This window comes from Lactuca virosa, chromosome 1, assembly GCF_052849685.1.
Source record: "Lactuca virosa cultivar CGN04683 chromosome 1, Lactuca_virosa_CGN04683_v6, whole genome shotgun sequence".
NCBI classification, from domain to species: Eukaryota; Viridiplantae; Streptophyta; class Magnoliopsida; order Asterales; family Asteraceae; genus Lactuca; species Lactuca virosa.
The window spans coordinates 84,044,324-84,065,475 of record NC_136426.1 but is presented as its reverse complement, the minus strand read 5'-3'; the positions used below and the strand labels follow the sequence as shown (position 1 = coordinate 84,065,475).

General features: G+C 38.5%; 1 pseudogene across 1 annotated transcript; it reads right to left on the bottom strand.

The window, feature by feature from the left end:
• Positions 1–662: 662 nt before the first annotated feature.
• Positions 663–20,314, bottom strand: LOC145116240 (uncharacterized; annotated as a pseudogene). The gene is made up of 7 exons (XR_013711944.1): positions 20,208–20,314; positions 18,799–18,916; positions 17,989–18,478; positions 17,781–17,912; positions 17,415–17,690; positions 1,390–1,562; positions 663–1,295 (listed from the first exon to the last, which is right to left on the bottom strand). The product of XR_013711944.1 is annotated as an uncharacterized LOC145116240 (transcript).
• Between the last annotated feature and the right edge of the window lie 838 nt (positions 20,315–21,152).

The window sequence follows — 21,152 nt, the reverse complement described above, 5'->3', positions numbered from 1 at the left end:
AAAAATGACAATTTGACCTTTTTTTTCTCGTTTATCGGTTTCAATACTTACCCGGTTTTATTAAAGTCCCATTATTTTACCATAATTTTCATTAAAATCCCATTATTTTACAATAATTTGGGACTTATTCATAAATCATGGTAAAATAATGAGACTTTATTAAAACCGCGTAAGTAATGAAACCGGTAAACCGGGAAAAATGAGCCAAATCGTCATTTTTACCGGTAATTGGAACTTTTTCGTAAATTAGGGTAAAATATTAGGACTTTTCCGGAGATTTTTTTTTTTGTACACCATATGTTGTTGAACTTGTAAAAAGTGTTCAACCATATTCACTTTTAGCATTGGTTATATTGGTTGCATATGTAAATTTGATTGTGTTGTATCCACTTTTAGTATGTTTGACAACACTTACGTGTGACTATACTTTCGAAACTCATAAAATAGCAATTTAATAATCACTATATATCTATTATTATATGCAACTGATCAAACAAAAAGAAGAAAATTAGATTTTAATAAACAAAGAACTAAACTAGATAATGTGGGAGGAATAAAATTTACACGACAGAAACAATTCTAAACTACGTATATAAATATCCCTCAAGTACAAAATTATCAAACTATGTAAATGGAAGCTCAAATTCAAACAATCATAACAGTTACAATCTGGGATTCTCATATGAAAAAAGTCGTCTCTGTGGCTTAAAGAGATGTCTTGAACTAATGGTTGAGTGAAACGAATCCATCAAAAGATGATAATGTAGTGTAGCATATGAAATGATAGGTATAAAAGCAAAAACGCTAATTGGAATTGCAACCGTGATTAACTTCTCTTCATATAGCAAGAAGAAGCTGATGCTAAAAGCGACCATTATGGTCATTATTGATAGGAAAAGTGTTCCTAAACCTATCAATAATTTTTTGGGTAATGATTTCAAGAAATCTTGTTGAGCATAACGAGATGTGAGGATTGATAAGAACACAAGAATTGAAGTCGAAGATAAGATTAAAGAAATGGCATCCACTATGACAAACGCTATGAAGACCCCATTTTTGCGAAACATAGGAAAGCCATCACTTTGGTTGTAACCACCTGGAATTGTAAAAGCAACTGCAAACACGATAGTGGCTATAAGTGCAGCAACCACCATGCATTGACTAGCTGTTCCTTTCATCCATTCCTCACCTTTTGACACTAGATCTTTATGGCTTTCGGTGAATAATTCAAGTGGTGTTAACCCATCATTGTTCTTCTCTTTTCTATAAAAAGGAGGAATCATAGACTCTACCTTCTACAACACAATGTACAAAAGATTATAAATTAATATCCTCCAACCTTACTTTAGCACGCTAACGAAATATGGATGGAAGATATATAATGTGTACCTTGAACCATTGTAATTCACGTTGCATTTGAAAAGCTACTCCTGAGACATCCTCAAGTCGATTTTTCACTCTATTCTTACCAACTAAATGCAACATATTATTGCGATCTGTGTCTGTGAGACGAGTTATAACATCCTTCATTGATCCTATCTCATATAATAGTTTGTAGATACTCACGCTTTACAGAAATGTAATAGCACACAATATATATCAAACTACTCTTTGATTAATTTGGAAATATAACTCAAAAACCAAATTAGTTTACAGTGTGTTTTTGTTTCTCTGTGTTGGTGTGTATTACCCTCTTGATAATGCACTGTATTTATAAGATGGACTAAATCATTTCCAATCCTATAATAATAAACATGAGACCCAACCAACTTGTTGGTGTCCCATACTTTATTTATGGGTGGAAGACATGAGTGGAGTGAAATGAGGAATTAGGATTCCAACAATCACCCCCGAATCTCTAAGTCCTTCTAGAGATGTCTTCAATCCCGATCAAGTCCCGCATTATCTTGAACTTGGTTCGAGCCAACGGTTTTGTGAGAATGTCTGCCTTTTGTTCTTCACCTGGAATGTACTCCACCTCCACTTGTTCCTTTTCAACGCAATTACGAATGAAGTGAAACCTAGTGTGAATGTGTTTACTTCTTCCGTGAAAAACGGGATTCTTTGTTAGTTCGATAGCCGACTTGTTATCAACTCTAAGAACCACCTTCTCTTGCGTTTTGTTCAAGATTTCTCCCAGCAAATCTTGAAGCCATATTGCTTGACATGCAGCCGCAGTGGCTGCCATGAACTCTGCCTCGCAAGATGATAAAGCAACAGTATCTTGCTTTTGAGAACACCATGTTATTGGAGACAACCCATAGTAGAAAATATGACCAGTTGTGCTTCTTCCGTCATCTGGATCAACATTATGACTACTATCACTGTAACCAATTATTCGATTTTGTCCCATCCTCTCGTACTTGATTCCGTATCCCGTTGTTCCTCGTAAATACCTTAGGATGTGTTTGATTGCAACACCATGTGATTCTCTTGGATCTTGCATGTATCGACTAACAACTCCAACCGCATATGCCATATCGGGTATTGTCTGCAAGAGATATCTAAGGCATCCTACCAACTTTTGGTATTGTGTCGGGTCGATTTCGGGTTCATCTTCGGCCTTCGATATTTTGGTTCCTGGATCCATGGGAATGTGGGTAGGATTGCAATCATGTAAACCGACTTCCTTTAGAATGTGTTGTGCATACGCTTCTTGGTTTATTGTAATCCCCGATTCATCCTGTTTGACTTCAATGCTGTGACAACCGTCAAATTTCGGTCAAGTCAAAGTCAAACAAAGTCAACAAGTCAAACCGGTCAACTCCAATAACCCTTGTATGTTAGGGTTGACGTTATGTAATCACTATACAATTCGCTATTTTAATGAGAAATCATCATTTGGAAAGTTCATGTGTTTGATTTTCCTTAGCCTTAACAGTGCTAAACAACGAACCAAAGCGATAAAACACTATTGCACAATCATCGGGATTGTGTACGACACTAAAACACGGTTTAACAGGGTTTACGAACCTTGCGTTGTGAAGCCGGACACTCAAATTAATCACAAACGAAACCTCTCTAAATCGTTTTCACTCTATCTCTTTCTATTTGAAATCTCTCCCAAATCTCTCCCAAATCTCTCTCGCAGACGGCCCCTTTTTACCGGTTTTTCGACTACGACTTCGTTTTAACTCCGTTTTTCATTATTTTAACGTGGGATTTTCACCCAAAACTTTATTTTATAAACTAAGGCCCCAATATATATAAATCTCCAGGGTTTTTATAAAAATGTACTAAAAGAATTGGTGGTTGGACTAATTATTGAGGGAATATTTGCTTTTCCTTATTTTATGACAAAAGCAAGCCACCACCACCTCACTCTATGATCATCCACTCTTTCCCACTACTCCTTGTCACCTTAGTGGACCTTTACACCCAATCTCCAGCTCTTCCCACGTTCTAAGAGCTGGAGGATTGATCCTCTCTCCTCATTCTCCATAAAGTTCTTTCATTCTACACTTAGCAACCAAAGGACACTCTCCAAAATTCTCTCATCTTTTCTCTCAACTTCAAGAACTTCAAGGCTTTCTCCAGGGATTTCTTCCTTCAATTAGTAAGTATCTTCATCATTCACATAATTATTAAACTCCATTCTACTCAAATCATTGATATCTTACACAAATTCCATCTTATTCGGTGTTAGATTCTCGAATCATCAAGACATCTTCTTAGTGTTCTTGGGTTGAACACTTCCTCTATCTCACTTTCATCTACTGAAATCACATAAGGTGAGTTCATACCCCTACATTTACATGTTTTCTTAAGTTTTAAGGGGGGAATACAAGTAAAATCATCAAGAACACAATTAAACTTTTTCTAACAGATTACATCAGAAAATATGGACTTTAATCACGGACTGTTTTGGTCAACTTAAATATTTTAGTTTTCAAAACTGTTCCATGTGCAAGTAGTTCAAACTCTTAGCTTTAAAATGGCTACTTGCACATCTCCATATGTTGTTTCTACAATTTATGGTGATTTTTACAAAACTGCCTATCATTTCAGAGGCAAACCTGGACCAGCCTGTGATTATGGACATTTTGACCTCTGTTAGAGATCACTAAAAATCATGATAAAATTTATGAACAAACTAGACTCATATTCCAAACTCTCATAATTTATGGATTTGGATTTGGAGCTTTGATGATTTTTCTATAAATTTTCTAAGAACAGTAACAGAAACTGTATTCAACGAAAAGTTGCTGTCAATTTCATTTCACCTTGTAACATGTTGAGCAAGGTGTATATCTTTATGTGATTATATGTTATTGCAATATATGACATTTTATCTTAATATTTAGACACACATCAGTTTACAAATGGATTTGGACATATAAAATATAAAGAATAACAAGTGATTATAATCAAAGTACAACCGATACATTCAAACATTTAATAAACTATTTTGAATATAGTTTGCATACATTACTACGTACTACCCTTGGTTGATAAACTATAATAGGTATAGTTTATGATACATTACATAACACATACATTTAAAAAGGGTACATTTATACAAAGGATATTTTCATTAAGCAAGGTACGACCATACGGTACCAAGTTTTCATAACACGTAATTCCGTTAATGACTTTGTGAGACATTTACTTCAAATTACCATTAAGTCCTGTATTGTAACCAGAGTCTCCTTGAGGGAGAGCGTGATAGTTGTGTATAGATCTATATTGGGTTTGACAAACCCACACCTAAACTGCATGCAACAGTTAGACCGATAGGTCTGGGGTGACAAATGTCATAACATTTCCGACGCCCGAAGAACGTCGTTTAGGCAACCTTGGTCATAGCATGGTTATAATAAACTCACACAAAGTATTAATAAATATTGGAATTTACGGGAACTTTATTAAAATTAAACGAGTTTATGTCGATTTAAACTTACATTATTTATTATAAGTAAGAAAAGTTACTTATACATTTCGGTCTTTGAATTTAAGACTACATATACATTTTAAGGAAAATATTGGATTTTCTAAAACAAATACTACTTTTACAAACGAAAGGCTTTTAATAATACCAAACAAAAGCTTATGAACTCACCAACCTTTGTGTTGACACTCTTTCAAAACAACTTGTATTCTCAGGAAATCATTAAACAGGTAACCAAGTGCTTTTGAGGATGGGGCGCTAAGGCGTCTACTATTTCATATTTTGTCAACATATTGTAATTGATTCGTAAACATGTAATTCATACAATGATGTAACTTTTTCAATTATATATATGTTGGTTGTGTTTGCTTCAATTACTATTACAATTGTTGTTATGATACTATACATGAAGTCCTCCACCCCTAGACGTTTCCGCCATCCTTGGTTTGGGGGTGTAACAGATTGGTATCAGAGCACAGTTTATAGTGAATTAAGTATATCAAACCACATAAGATATACAAACTATAAACACAATTGGGACTAATAGTCTCTGATTTGTGCATTTTTCAAATAAATATACTCTTAGAAAATAAATGATTTTCTTGATTAAAGTATACATACATACATTACATGCTCGCATGGTATCATAACTAGCGAAAACATAAAGCAAAAGAAGAAGAGTTGAACATTTTGAGTATGCCTTAGTATATGTGGATTAAATCTGAGAAGAATATAGCCTGATCAACTATATATGTCCGGGAATTAACTTGCATATACCGGGGGATGGTCAGGATGGGCAACAAATCTAACAAACCTAATAACACACTACAAAGGATACTTTAAGAACTCAAAACTAAACGTTTACAAATACTATAGGAGTATTTTGTGTTACTATAATAAATTATCTGAGAATTAAATAGGTCTTTATTTATAGATCAATAGCTGCTAAGTGGATGCGCTAAGGTCATATGTAACTAAGATGCTATAGACTTAGAATTTATGTATCTTTGTTTCACTTCCTGTCCTTGTTTGGTTGTGGTCTTGGAGTTAGGGTCATCTATTCGAAGGACTATTATATCTTAATCACATATGACTGGTAAGCACTTTGCAACTAATGAAGTAACCGATAAAGATCTTTTTAAAACATAAATATATTAATTATGTCCCGACTAAATTAGTATGTGTGAAACTTTTACAAACGGTCATATACTTGGAAACAAGGAAACTCAAATAAAATATTTTATACTTTCATTTTACCTCATAACCCAATGTATTGGGTCAATTAAAAGTATAAAATCGTATGTATCGTAAACATACCGGAAAACAACGTAATAATATACTTTATGTATAAAATATTTTCCTATAAATATACTTTCACTAAAAGAACATTGGTTTACAACTTATGACAGAACCATGCCGCCAAGGAAGGAGACTAGACTATCTAGCAGCACAGCACCACCCCCACTACCACTACCAACACCACCATCACCATCACCGACACTTCCACCACCACTACCAACACCACCATCACCATCACCGACACCTCCACCACCATCACCATCACTGACACCTCCACCACCATCACCAACACCTCTGCCGCCGCTTCCACAATTTGATCCAACAATACTCCAAGCTGCAATAGCAGCAGCAGTAGCGGCAGCCGTGTCCCAAATTGTCTCTAATGGGAATGGTGGATCTGGGTCAGGTGTTACACCCTCTAACCAGGGCGACAGATGGGTGCGCACAAGAGAGTGTTCTTACAAAGACTTCACCAATGGCAAACCCGACAGTTTCAATGGGAGCGGGGGAGTCATCGCTTTAATGCAATGGTTTGAAAGGACCGAAGTAGTCTTTCAAGTGTGCTCTTGCCCCGAAGCGAACAAAGTTAAGTTCGCAGCCTTCACATTCATCGATCGGGCCCTTACTTGGTGGAACTGCCGGATTAGTTCACTTACTCTCGAAGTGGCTAGCTCCATAACCTGGGCAGAACTAAAAACCTTGATGATGAAGGAGTACTGCCCGAGAGGCGAAATTCAAAAGCTGGAACAAGAACTTTGGAACCTCAGGATGACGGGCTCCGACCTTGAAACCTACACCACCCGATTCAATGAATTGGCCCTCCTCTGCCCAGCAATGGTCACTCCAGAAGATAAGAAGGTGGAACGATACCTCTGGGGACTAACATCCCGGATTCACGATAGCGTACTAGCCTCGAAACCCACTACTTTTGCAAGTGCCAAAGAATTGGCACAACAACTTATCGACCATAGAGCCAGCCAAGGCACTATAGCGACCACCACTGATCAATCAAAAGGGGGAAACAACAAAAGGAAGTTTTGGAACCAAAAGAAGAGCCAACCGGCACAAGACCCCGCTAAGAAGCAACAAACTGTTGCTGTCTATGCTGCCACTACTGCTACCACTCCAGCACCACCGAAGCCATATGCTGGAACCCTACCCAAGTGCAACAAGTGCAACTTTCACCACAATGGTGCTTGTAGGGAGATGCACTGTAACAACTGCGACAGGAAGGGGCACACTGCTCGTTTCTGTAAAGCGCCGGCTCGACCAATCAACCAAGTCGCCAGTACGGGGGCAACCCGAACCTGCTACAACTGTGGAGACGCCGGTCACTTCAAAAGAAACTGCCCCAAAGCACAAGCCCCTAATGCTGGTGGAGTAGGAAGAATTCTGGCAATAGGACATGGGGAAGCAGTTGAGGATCCCACGGTGGTTACCGGTACGTTTCTCCTCAATAACTATTATGCATGCGTACTATTCGATAGTGGAGCGGAGAGGATTTTCGTGAGCCACCAATATAAACAATTACTTGAACAAAATCCCCAAGCACTAAAGGATACTTATGTAGTAGAAATGGCAAATGGGAAAGTAGAACGCACTAGCGATATATACTCAGAGTGTACTCTCACTCTAGACAACCATAAATTTAAAATTGACCTGATGCCGGTCACCATAAAAAGCTTCGACGTAATCATCGGGATGGATTGGTTAGTTCCTCACCGTGCCGACATTCTATGTTACGAAAGGGCCATTCGCCTCAATCTACCAAATGACGAAACCCTTCTCATCTATGGTGACAAACCTAGTGCGAATTTACAAATCATCTCATGCATCAAAGCCCAAAAGTATCTCCGGAAGGAGTACCACGCCTTCTTGGCCCACGTAGTAGACAAGAAACAAGACGTGAAAGACATCAAAGACATCCCCGAAGTGTGTAACTTCTCGGATGTGTTCCCAGAAGATCTTCCTGGTGTACCACTCGCACGACAAGTCGATTTCAGAATTGACTTAATACCCGGAGCTACCCCCGTAGCCAGAGCTCCATACCGCCTCGCACCAACAGAAATGCAAGAGTTGTCCAGTCAGTTGAACGAGCTTTTGAGCAAAGGGTTCATCAGACCAAGCTTCTCACCTTGGGGAGCACCAGTCCTTTTTGTAAAGAAGAAGGACGGATCCTTTCGCATGTGCATCGACTTTCGGGAACTAAACAAACTCACCATCAAGAACCGATATCCTCTACCCCGAATCGACGACCTTTTCGACCAACTCCAAGGAGCAAATTTCTTCTCAAAGATCGACCTAAGGTCAGGTTACCATCAGCTACGAGTTCAAGAAGAAGATATTCCCAAAACTGCATTCAGAACTCGCTATGGGCACTACGAGTTTGTGGTGATGTCCTTCGGTTTAACAAACGCACCTGCGGTATTCATGGACCTAATGAATAAAGTGTGTCGACCCTACCTAGACAAGTTTGTAATCGTATTTATCGACGATATCTTGATCTACTCGCGAAGCGAAGAAGAGCATCGCCTACATCTACGCCAAGTGCTAGAGACACTAAGAGCGGAGAAGCTTTATGCTAAGTTCTCTAAGTGTGAATTCTGGATTAGAGAAGTGGATTTCCTTGGCCATGTGGTAAGTGAGAAAGGCATACATGTGGATCCCTCCAAGATCAAGGCAATCGAGAATTGGTTAGCACCCAAGACGCCAACCGAAATTCGACAATTCCTTGGGCTTGCTGGCTACTACCGAAGATTTATACAAAACTTCTCCAAGATTGCGAAACCACTCACCACCTTGACGCAGAAAGGTGTGATATTCAAGTGGGAAAATAAACAAGAAACTACTTTCCAAACGTTAAAACAAGCCCTATGCAGCGCACCGATCTTGTCTCTCCCAGAGGGAACCGAAGACTTCGTAGTGTACTGTGATGCTTCGAATCAAGGCCTCGGATGTGTGCTCATGCAGAGAGGGAAGGTTATCGCGTATGCATCAAGACAGCTTAAGACGCACGAGGTTAATTATACTACCCACGACTTGGAATTAGGAGCAGTAGTATTCGCTTTGAAGATCTGGAGACACTACCTCTACGGCACGAAATGCACTATCTTCACTGATCACAAAATTCTTCAGCATATCCTCAATCAGAAAGAGCTCAACATGCGACAGAGGAGATGGGTAGAGTTGCTGAATGACTACGAGTGCGAAATTCGTTATCATCTGGGCAAGGCCAATGTAGTGGCCGATGCTCTAAGCAGGAAGGAGTACTCGGGCCGCCGAGTAAAATCCTTAACAATGACAATCCATTCCCACCTGACCATACAAATCAAGGAAGCTCAACTGGAAGCTTTGAAACCAGAAAAGGTGGCAGGAGAGACATTAAGGGGAATGGATAAAAACTTAGAAGTCAAGGATGATGGAGCACGTTATATCATGAACCGGATTTGGACACCGAAGTTCGGTGGACTCCGAGACGTCGTCATGAATGAAGCACACAAGACTCGATACTCCATCCATCCCGGGTCGGATAAGATGTATCTGGACCTCAAGAAATTATATTGGTGGCCGAACATGAAAGCTGAGATTGCTACCTATGTGAGCAAGTGTCTGACTTGCGCCAAGGTCAAAATCGAATACCAGAAACCATCCGGGCTATTACAACAGCCGGATATACCTGAGTGGAAGTGGGAACGAATAACCATGGACTTCATAACCAAGCTGCCTAAGACATCGGGTGGGCTTGACACCATATGGGTAATCGTAGACAGATTGACCAAATCAGCACACTTCCTACCGATAAAAGAAACCGACAAGATGGAGAAGCTGACTAGAACGTACATCAAAGAGATTGTACGACTCCATGGTGTGCCGATATCCATTATCTCCGATAGAGATAGTAGATTTACCTCACGGTTTTGGCAGTCTCTACAAAAATCATTGGGAACTAGGCTTGACATGAGTACGGCCTACCACCCACAAACCGACGGACAGAGCGAACGAACCATTCAAACGTTGGAAGACATGTTAAGAGCTTGTGTGATAGACTTCGGTAAAGCATGGGATACCCATCTACCGCTTATCGAATTCTCCTACAATAACAGCTATCATACTAGCATCAAAGTGGCTCCATTCGAAGCTCTTTACGGTCGCAAATGCAGATCACCCCTGTGTTGGGCTGAGGTGGGGGATACACAGCTAGCTAGAGGGCAAGTCTCTAATAGCACCCTCACTGGCCCTGAAATCATAAGGGAAACCACAGAAAAGATCGTTCAAATTCGAGAAAGACTGAAAGCGTCTCGCGATCGGCAAAAGAGTTACGCAGACAAACGACGCAAACCCTTGGAATTCCAGGTGGGTGATCGTGTACTACTAAAAGTTTCCCCTTGGAAAGGAATGATACGATTCGGAAAACGCGGGAAACTAAATCCAAGGTACATCGGGCCATTCGAAATCCTTGCTAGGATTGGGCCAGTAGCATACAAACTTCGATTACCTCAGGAACTCGACAAAGTACATCCCACATTTCACGTGTCGAACCTAAAGAAGTGTTTGTCTGATGAGACACTCGTAATACCGCTCCACGAAATCGAAGTTAACGAAAATCTCCACTTCGTGGAGGAACCAGTCGAAATCATGGATCGGGAAATCAAACGAACGAAACAAAGTCGTATTCCCATCGTGAAGGTCCGTTGGAACGCTAAACGAGGACCCGAATTCACCTGGGAACGTGAGGATCAGATGAAACAAAAGTATCCACATCTCTTCCCAAACTCTTGAAATCCCAGTCAAAATGAAAATTTCGGGACGAAATTCCTTCTAACGGGGGGATGATGTGACAACCGTCAAATTTCGGTCAAGTCAAAGTCAAACAAAGTCAACAAGTCAAACCGGTCAACTCCAATAACCCTTGTATGTTAGGGTTTACGTTATGTAATCACTATACAATTCACTATTTTAATGAGAAATCATCATTTGGAAAGTTCATGTGTTTGATTTTCCTTAGCCTTAACAGTGCTAAACAACGAACCAAAGCGATAAAACACTATTGCACAATCATCGGGATTGTGTACGACACTAAAACACGGTTTAACAGGGTTTACGAACCTTGCGTTGTGAAGCCGGACACTCAAATTAATCACAAACGAAACCTCTCTAAATCGTTTTCACTCTATCTCTTTCTATTTGAAATCTCTCCCAAATCTCTCTCGCAGACGGCCCCTTTTTACCGGTTTTTCGACTACGACTTCGTTTTAACTCCGTTTTTCATTATTTTAACGTGGGATTTTCACCCAAAACTTTATTTTATAAACTAAGGCCCCAATATATATAAATCTCCAGGGTTTTTATAAAAATGTACTAAAAGAATTGGTGGTTGGACTAATTATTGAGGGAATATTTGCTTTTCCTTATTTTATGACAAAAGCAAGCCACCACCACCTCACTCTATGATCATCCACTCTTTCCCACTACTCCTTGTCACCTTAGTGGACCTTTACACCCAATCTCCAGCTCTTCCCACGTTCTAAGAGCTGGAGGATTGATCCTCTCTCCTCATTCTCCATAAAGTTCTTTCATTCTACACTTAGCAACCAAAGGACACTCTCCAAAATTCTCTCATCTTTTCTCTCAACTTCAAGAACTTCAAGGCTTTCTCCAGGGATTTCTTCCTTCAATTAGTAAGTATCTTCATCATTCACATAATTATTAAACTCCATTCTACTCAAATCATTGATATCTTACACAAATTCCATCTTATTCGGTGTTAGATTCTCGAATCATCAAGACATCTTCTTAGTGTTCTTGGGTTGAACACTTCCTCTATCTCACTTTCATCTACTGAAATCACATAAGGTGAGTTCATACCCCTACATTTACATGTTTTCTTAAGTTTTAAGGGGGGAATACAAGTAAAATCATCAAGAACACAATTAAACTTTTTCTAACAGATTACATCAGAAAATATGGACTTTAATCACGGACTGTTTTGGTCAACGTAAATATTTTAGTTTTCAAAACTGTTCCAGGTGCAATTAGTTCAAACTCTTAGCTTTAAAATGGCTACTTGCACATCTCCATATGATGTTTCTACAATTTATGGTGATTTTTACAAAACTGCCTATCATTTCAGAGGCAAACCTGGACCAGCCTGTGATTATGGACATTTTGACCTCTGTTAGAGATCACTAAAAATCATGATAAAATTTATGAACAAACTAGACTCATATTCCAAACTCTAATAATTTGTGGATTTGGATTTGGAGCTTTGATGAATTTTCTATAAATTTTCTAAGAACAGTAACAGAAACTGTATTCAACGAAAAGTTGCTGTCAGTTTCATTTCACCTTGTAACATGTTGAGCAAGGTGTATATCTTTATGTGATTATATGTTATTGCAATATATGACATTTTATCTTAATATTTAGACACACATCAGTTTACAAATGGATTTGGACATATAAAATATAAAGAATAACAAGTGATTATAATCAAAGTACAACCGATACATTCAAACATTTAATAAACTATTTTGAATATAGTTTGCATACATTACTACGTACTACCCTTGGTTGATAAACTATAATAGGTATAGTTTATGATACATTACATAACACATACATTTAAAAAGGGTACATTTATACAAAGGATATTTTCATTAAGCAAGGTACGGCCATATGGTACCAAGTTTTCATAACACGTAATTCCGTTAATGACTTTGTGAGACATTTACTTCAAATTACCATTAAGTCCTGTATTGTAACCAGAGTCTCCTTGAGGGAGAGCGTGATAGTTGTGTATAGATCTATATTGGGTTTGACAAACCCACACCTAAACTGCATGCAACAGTTAGACCGATAGGTCTGGGGTGACAAATGTCATAACATTTCCGACGCCCGAAGAACGTCGTTTAGGCAACCTTGGTCATAGCATGGTTATAATAAACTCACACAAAGTATTAATAAATATTGGAATTTACGGGAACTTTATTAAAATTAAACGAGTTTATGTCGATTTAAACTTACATTATTTATTATAAGTAATAAAAGTTACTTATACATTTCGGTCTTTGAATTTAAGACTACATATACATTTTAAGGAAAATATTGGATTTTCTAAAACAAATACTACTTTTACAAACGAAAGGCTTTTAATAATACCAAACAAAAGCTTATGAACTCACCAACCTTTGTGTTGACACTCTTTCAAAACAACTTGTATTCTCAGGAAATCATTAAACAGGTAACCAAGTGCTTTTGAGGATGGGGCGCTAAGGCGTCTACTATTTCATATTTTGTCAACATATTGTAATTGATTCGTAAACATGTAATTCATACAATGATGTAACTTTTTCAATTATATATATGTTGGTTGTGTTTGCTTCAATTACTATTACAATTGTTGTTATGATACTATACATGAAGTCCTCCACCCCTGGACGTTTCCGCCATCCTTGGTTTGGGGGTGTGACAAATGCCCAGGTAGTAAGTTAATCTTCCAAGATCAGACATCTCGAAGTTCTTGGACATTTCAAATTTGAACCTTTTGATCATGCTCAAATTTGTACCTGTGACAAAACAAATCATCAACATAGATTGCTAAAATTAGCAAGTTGGATCCTTCGTTCTTCCGGTACACCGATGGTTCTTTCATGCACTTGTGAAATTTCATTCCTTTCAAAATCCCATCAAGTTTCGTATTCCATGCTCTCGGTGCTTGTCTAAGACCATATAGTGCTTTTGAAAGACGGTACACCTTGTGCTCATCGCCTTTCCTTATGTAGCCTTCCGGTTGATACACATAGACGGTTTCTCTCAACTCTCCATGTAAGAAAGCCGTCTTGACATCCAAGTGGTGAAGCTCCCATCCATTGGTAGCGGCTAAGGCAATGAGAAACCGTATGGTTTCGATGCGAGCTACCGGAGCAAATACTTCTTGAAAGTCAATACCAGGTTGTTGTACGTACCCTTTAGCAACCAATCTTGCCTTGTGTTTGTTTATGGTGCCATATGCATTTTTCTTCAGCTTGAACACCCATTTGAGTCCAATGGGCTTCACCCCCATAGGCTTGTTTACGAGAGACCAAGTATTGTTCTTGTTGATCGAATTGATCTCTGTATTCATGGCTTTGACCCATTGTGGTTCTTTCTTTTCCTCTTCAACCGATATCGGCTCGTCATTGGTTGCTAGGAGAAGTTCTTCAATATCATCAACATAAAGTACATAATCTCGTAATCGAATTGGAAGCACCTTTGGTCTTGTGGGCCTTTGGTTTTGAACATTGTTTACGTTGTTGTTGACCGGACTTGGTTGCTCATTTTCTTGTACCTCCACTCCGTCTTCAATCTCGTGATCCGATTCGTTTGGTTCAATTGGTTCGTTGTTTACATCGTTTCCTTGGTTGTTGTTCGCCTTATCTTCCGGTAAATCCCATGGTACTATGAATGATCCTGGTTCTTCATTGTCGGGTGTAGCTTCGTTAACCCAATTCCACCCTTTGGTTTCATTAAAAATAACGTCTCGACTTACGATTATTTTTTGTGTAACCGGGTTAAAAAGACGATAAGCTTTCGTACCCGGTTCGGAACCAAGATGCACCAGTGGTCTTGATCTATCATCCAACTTCTTCACGTTTACCGGTTCAACTTTTGCATACGCTAGACACCCAAAGATGCGTACGTTCTCCAAATTAGGTTTTCTTTTATACAACTTCTCGTACGGAGTTGTATTACCAAGTACTCTTGTGTAAACACAGTTGATCAGGTTTGTGGAGTGTTTTACCGCTTCTCCCCATAGATAGTTTGGAACATGCATCGCCTTCATGATACTTCGTGTCATGTCCATAAGTGTTCTGTTTCTTCGTTCCACAATACCGTTTTGTTGTGGTGAATATGGGGCGGTAAGATGACGTTTGATTCCATTTAGATCACAAAATGAATTGAACTGGAGTGAGGTAAACTCACCCCCTCGATCACTTCGAAACACCTTCAAAGACTTTCCAAGCTCATTCTCCGCCAAAGCTTTGAACCTTTTGAAGTGTGAAAACGCCTCACTTTTCTCTTTTAAGAGAAAAATCCACATATACCGTGAAAAATCGTCAATTAGTGTGAAAATGTACCGATTTTGACCCTTCGTTGACGGTGTTATCGGACCGCATAAATCACCGTGAACTAGCTCCAATGGTCGTGTTGCTTTGTACGTCGTCATTAATGGAAATGACTTTCTTGTTTGCTTGCCCACCAAACAAGACTCACATAATTGATTTTCATTGTCAAAATGTGGTAACCCTTTAACTAGACCCTTCTTGGACATCTTCTTCATAGACTCGAAATTGATGTGCCCAAGTCTTGCATGCCAGCGCCACGTGTCTTCACTTAGTCTTGAATGAAGGCAAATAGGTACTCCAATGGGCAACTGTATTTTATAAAGGCGGTTTGGAGTTCTTTGTACCTTCATTAATAAGCAGTTGTCGGCATCATGCATTGTCAAATAGTTGTCTTTCATCCGAATATCGCACCCGACTTCGGTTGCTTGTCCGAGACTGAAAATATTAATTTTCAAATCCGGAATAAAATAAATCTCCGTTATCAATCGTTGTTTCCCCGATTTTCCTTGGAAAACAATTGAGCCTTTCCCTTTTATTTCGATACACGAATTATCACCGAATTTGACCTTTCCGGTTATTCCTTCGTCGAGTTCGGAGAAAAATGAACGATTTCCCGTCATGTGATTACTCGCCCCGTTGTCCAAATACCACACATCGTTGTCTTGTGAGTTGTATTTGGATGGCATCACCTTTTCTTCATTTAGAAACACTTTTTCATGAAAAAATACAGTTTCATCAGCGTCGTCTTGCTCGGTGAAATTGCTTTCTTGGAATTTTTGAATTCGGTCCGGACATTTGGACGCGTAATGGCCCAATTTATCGCATCTGTAGCATATAATCTTTGACAGATCTTTTTTCGGGTTTTGGTTCGAGTCTGAATTGAAATTTTGCTTGTTTTTGGGCTTATTATGGTTCAGGGCCGAACTGGGCCGGTTTCCTCTTGGGTCTGACCCACTGGGTCCTGCTGACCCGGATCCTCCACCCGACCCGGATCTGTTCCGATTAACCCTCCCACCTTCACCCGATTTCGCCCATTTCCCCTTCGACTCTCTCGATCCACCTGAAGAGCCACAGCCACCGCCGCTGCTCGAGCTACCACTCGATCTCGAGGCAAACAACACCTTCGCGCCTCCTTCTCCGCTGTCATCTGCCTCCCTTATTCTCTCCTCGTACGCTTTCAGACGTCCGACTACGTCCTCGAAGCCAACGGATTTCAGATCGAGCACCTGCTCGAGGGATGCCACCAGATGGATGAATCGCCTGGGAACAACCTTCAGAAGCTTCTTCACAAGCTTCGACTCGTCAATTGTTTCACCAAGTGAGGCAGATTTCGAAGCCAAACCGGAGAGTTTTCCGGCGAACGAGTCAATTGACTCTGTCTCGATCATTCTCAACCGATCGAAATCGGTGTTTAATGTTTGCAGTCTCGCCTCCTTTACCCTATCAGCTCCGACGTATCGAGCTTTAATCGATTCCCAGAGGACCATCGCTTTATCGACGTCCCCTATCTGCATTATCAAGCTCTCAGGGATTGCTTGATACAGCAATCCCATGGCAAGGTAATTCTTTTCTTCATTTTCTTCTCCTGGATCACTTACTGACCAGCTTTTATGAATTCGTAGGACAACTTTCATACGGAGGGACCAGACCATGTAATTGGTCTGGTTTAGCATTGGGCAAGCCACTGATGTGGTTCCAATTTCTTTGATTCTGACCGGAGGTGTAGCAGCACCGGTACCTCCAGCATCTTCAATGTCTGACATCTTCTTTTACTGGTGTCCTTCTTGATCACCAAGTATTGAATTCAAGGCCCCTGTTCTTGAGCTCTGATACCAATTCACGCTTCACAGAAATGTAATAGCACACAATATATATCAAACTACTCTTTGATTAATTTGGAAATATAACTCAAAAACCAAATTAGTTTACAGTGTGTTTTTGTTTCTCTGTGTTGGTGTGTATTACCCTCTTGATAATGCACTGTATTTATAAGATGGACTAAATCATTTCCAATCCTATAATAATAAACATGAGACCTAACCAACTTGTTGGTGTCCCCTACTTTATTTGTGGGTGGAAGACATGAGTGGAGTAAAATGAGGAATTAGGATTCCAACAGATACCCTCATTACGATGAGACACAGCAATGTGAAATATACTTCGTTTATTTTCGTTGTTCCATATAAGATCAGGATATTTACTAATAAGCTCAAGTACAAACTCTGTGTTTCCCATTTCAGCTGCAACAAACAATATATGAGACGAATATGTTACCCTTCCATTAATCACAGTCCCCGGACCTCTTAGTATATTATCTACTTCAGACTTTGGCCTTTCAACAACTCTTGTCCATATCTTTCTTAGTACTTGCATAGCCTGGCTTTCCCCTACATCAGCTCCTACCTTTAAACAAATGCCTACAAAAAATGATAACATAGATCAAATAATAAAACTTGTAGCTAGATGAACATTAAATGAGTGATACTTACTTGACTTGACGATTCTCCAAATGTTATGTGTTTGTGGTTCGTAAAAAGCATAAGGCTTTTGAGCCAAAACTCCGAGTATAGTCCCATTTTGAGCGAGGTCTGAATGGTTTTCCAATATTTTAAGTGCAGCATCTGTAAAAGATTCCAACATCTCTTATTCAAACATGTTTTTATTGTGTGTGTGTATATATATGTATATATATCTTACCAAAGAGATCAAACTCAACGCACTTTAACAAAAGCCACTGCTTTGTCGAGGCTTTCCATTCAGACCCTTCCATTCTGTTGGACTTTTTTGTAGAGATAACGAACCATATCACAATTCCCATAAAATGCAGCGACACAAAGTGGCACCAATCCTTCACTACCACGGATTGTGAGCAGGTTTTTGTTTTTAGCCACCATGATCTTTGCCATTTTCACGTTTCCAGCTGCAGCTGCTAAGCAGAGGGCAGTGTCGTCGGTTTTAGTTTGAAGTAGCAAGTGTTGGACTTCCATCATGTTCACAAGATTATTTACGAAAGTGGTGCTTTCGCCTAATGCTGCAACATGAAGCGCTGTTTCACATCTTTCTGTGATACTAGAGTATAACAGTTCTGGTGTCATTTGAATGATGATTTCCGCAGTTTTCCAATCTCCTTTAATCGATGCTTTGCATAGACGAACACAAATTTCATTGAAGTCTATTCTTCTGTCATCTAAGTATTAATTTCCGATATTATATTAAATATTAAACAAAAATCTAATGCATGCATCGCAAGATAAGGGCAAAACCTAATAAATGACGCTAATTAATTAATTAAGAACCAGTTATAATGCTATATAGCTTTTTGATTAGTAAAGGTAAATTGCACTAGAAGAAAGTCGAAATATATTTGTATCACCAATCACGCAACGGTTTTGTTGGTAGGATTCGTTGTATGAATGATATATATATATATATATATATATATATATATATATATATATATATATATATATATATATATATATATATATATATATATATAGAACTTACCAGAAAGAAACTCTGGACTAGGAAGCTTTTTATGCAACTGTGATTGTGGTGGTGGTGGTGGTGTTGGTGGTGCAGGATGCTGCCGGATTTTTGCATTCAGCTCAACCATTGGAACAACCTGTTATTGCCCTGCATAGCTATAGTATTTATCATTGCAATTATATTTGCCTTAAATGATGATCATAATTAAAAACAAGTTAGTAAGATATCTCATGTAAAAGTAAAACAAACATTTATTTCAATAACTTTCAAGTTCTTGTTATAACTGTGACAAGAGATAGTTAAACTAATTAGTAGTTTAATTAATACCTAATAATCGGATTTGAATTTAGAATGAATTCGTGACATACTAATTGAGCCAGAAAGTCGTTTAGCCCCATCGTAGGAAGCAACTTTTAGCATGGACAAGATAAAATAAACCACTAATTAGCAATTGCAAATTTGGCAAACTTTTGTGCGTGATGTTTATATAAATAAGGATATATAGTAGCTCAACACACCCAATTTGGCTTCTTTTAAAAACAATTTGTGGTCGCTTTTCTAACAAAGGCCATATATAGGAGCCTATAAAATATAATCCATATTCTCTTACGTACCTTCTCTTCTCTTGGTTAAATGTGACAAACATGCTAGATGTAGGGATCATTTTAAATAAAGGAAAATTTCTAAATTTTGCACATATAGATAGATAGGGAAAAGTTCATTGGAGAACCATAATTATTGGTTCTTCAAGGAACCAAATTTTTTTTTCAATTTCTAAAGCTTATTCTTTATCGAAAAAAAAATTTAAAAATATCTAAATTCATAGATTAACATTGTGAATGTGAAAAATATTTTTCGGATTCACCGTGTGAATCCGGATTCACATTGTGAATTTTCAAAGATTCACATTGTGAATTTGACGTAAAAAAAAAATTCGAATTTGATATCATTGGAAAAAGGATAAAAAGTTATGAATTTCTGTATTTTTAGTTTTTTTTTTGATAAAAAATAAGTTCTAAAAGTTGAAAAAAAGATTGGTTCCTTGGTTCCTTGGTTCCTTGGTTAATTATGGTTCTCTATTGAACCTCACCATAGATATACCCACTTTTATTTCCTGTTAGAAGACTTTTTTTCATTTCAGTTTTTCTTTCTCTTTACACTATAGAAGAAATAAAAGAAGCCATAATTTCTGGAAGCATATTTTTTTGTTGTAATCGGTTCCACAAACGTGTTCCAATTCATTTTCAACCCAACACCTTCAGTTAATGGACAATACAAGTATTGATGTATATGTATGGGACTCGTAAAGAAAATCATTCATAACAAGAAGTCAAACTTGATGTTAAATTAGTTGATCTACCGCCGGTCATATAAAAACAAACATTTCAGAGCAACGTTATGGCAAATGTAGCAACAGCAAAACATACCTTATGAAATCCGGTAGTGGTATTCTGGCTGGTCTCTGCAAAATAACAACTACTTATCCAAAAAAGAAAAGAGGTTTTGAGAAAACAAGAGAAAGATGAATCGATAAAAAATGGTGCACGAAATCCAGCATTCAAGTCATGAAAAATGTGAGAAATATGAAGTGGTTTTTGATCTCCATCAGTATTGATTACTGCATTTATGAGTTTGAACTGCATGCTGAAGTCGTCCATTAAATCGGATCTGATTTGACGACTATAGTCCAAAGTCCAAACTTTAATTTTTTTTTAAAGAGTTATCCATTATTATATTATTATATATATATTAAAGATGTGAAAAAAAGTAACAGTAAACTTGGTGGGATTTGGCATCTTTGGTCCACATATTTTTCATATATCGAAATTGGTCTGATTGTTTGTTGAAATTGCAATTTGGTCCTTACCAGGGTACTGTTACCGGCTTACTTTAACTCAACCATGGTCACGGCTTTATTCTCCACCGCTTTACCTTTACCAACCCTATACTCAACAAACATCACCTTCTTCCATCCTTCCAGAACTCTCTCTATACCTCTCGCCAAACACCGACTCCTGCTGCACCGGCCAAGAAGAAAACCACGACTATCCTGCAGACCCTCTTCCAAATTATATATATTAAAGATGTGAAAAAAAGTAACAGTAAACTTGGTGGGATTTGACATCTTTGATCCACATATTTTTCATATATCGAAATTGGTCTGATTGTTTGTTGACATTGCAATTTGGTCCTTACCAAGGTACTGTCACCGGCTTACTTTAACTCAACCATGGTCACTGCTTTATTCTCCACCGCTTTACCTTTACCAACCCTATACTCAACAAACATCACCTTCTTCCATCCTTCCAGAACTCTCTCTATCCCTCTCGCCAAACACCGACTCCTGCTGCACCGGCCAAGAAGAAAACCAC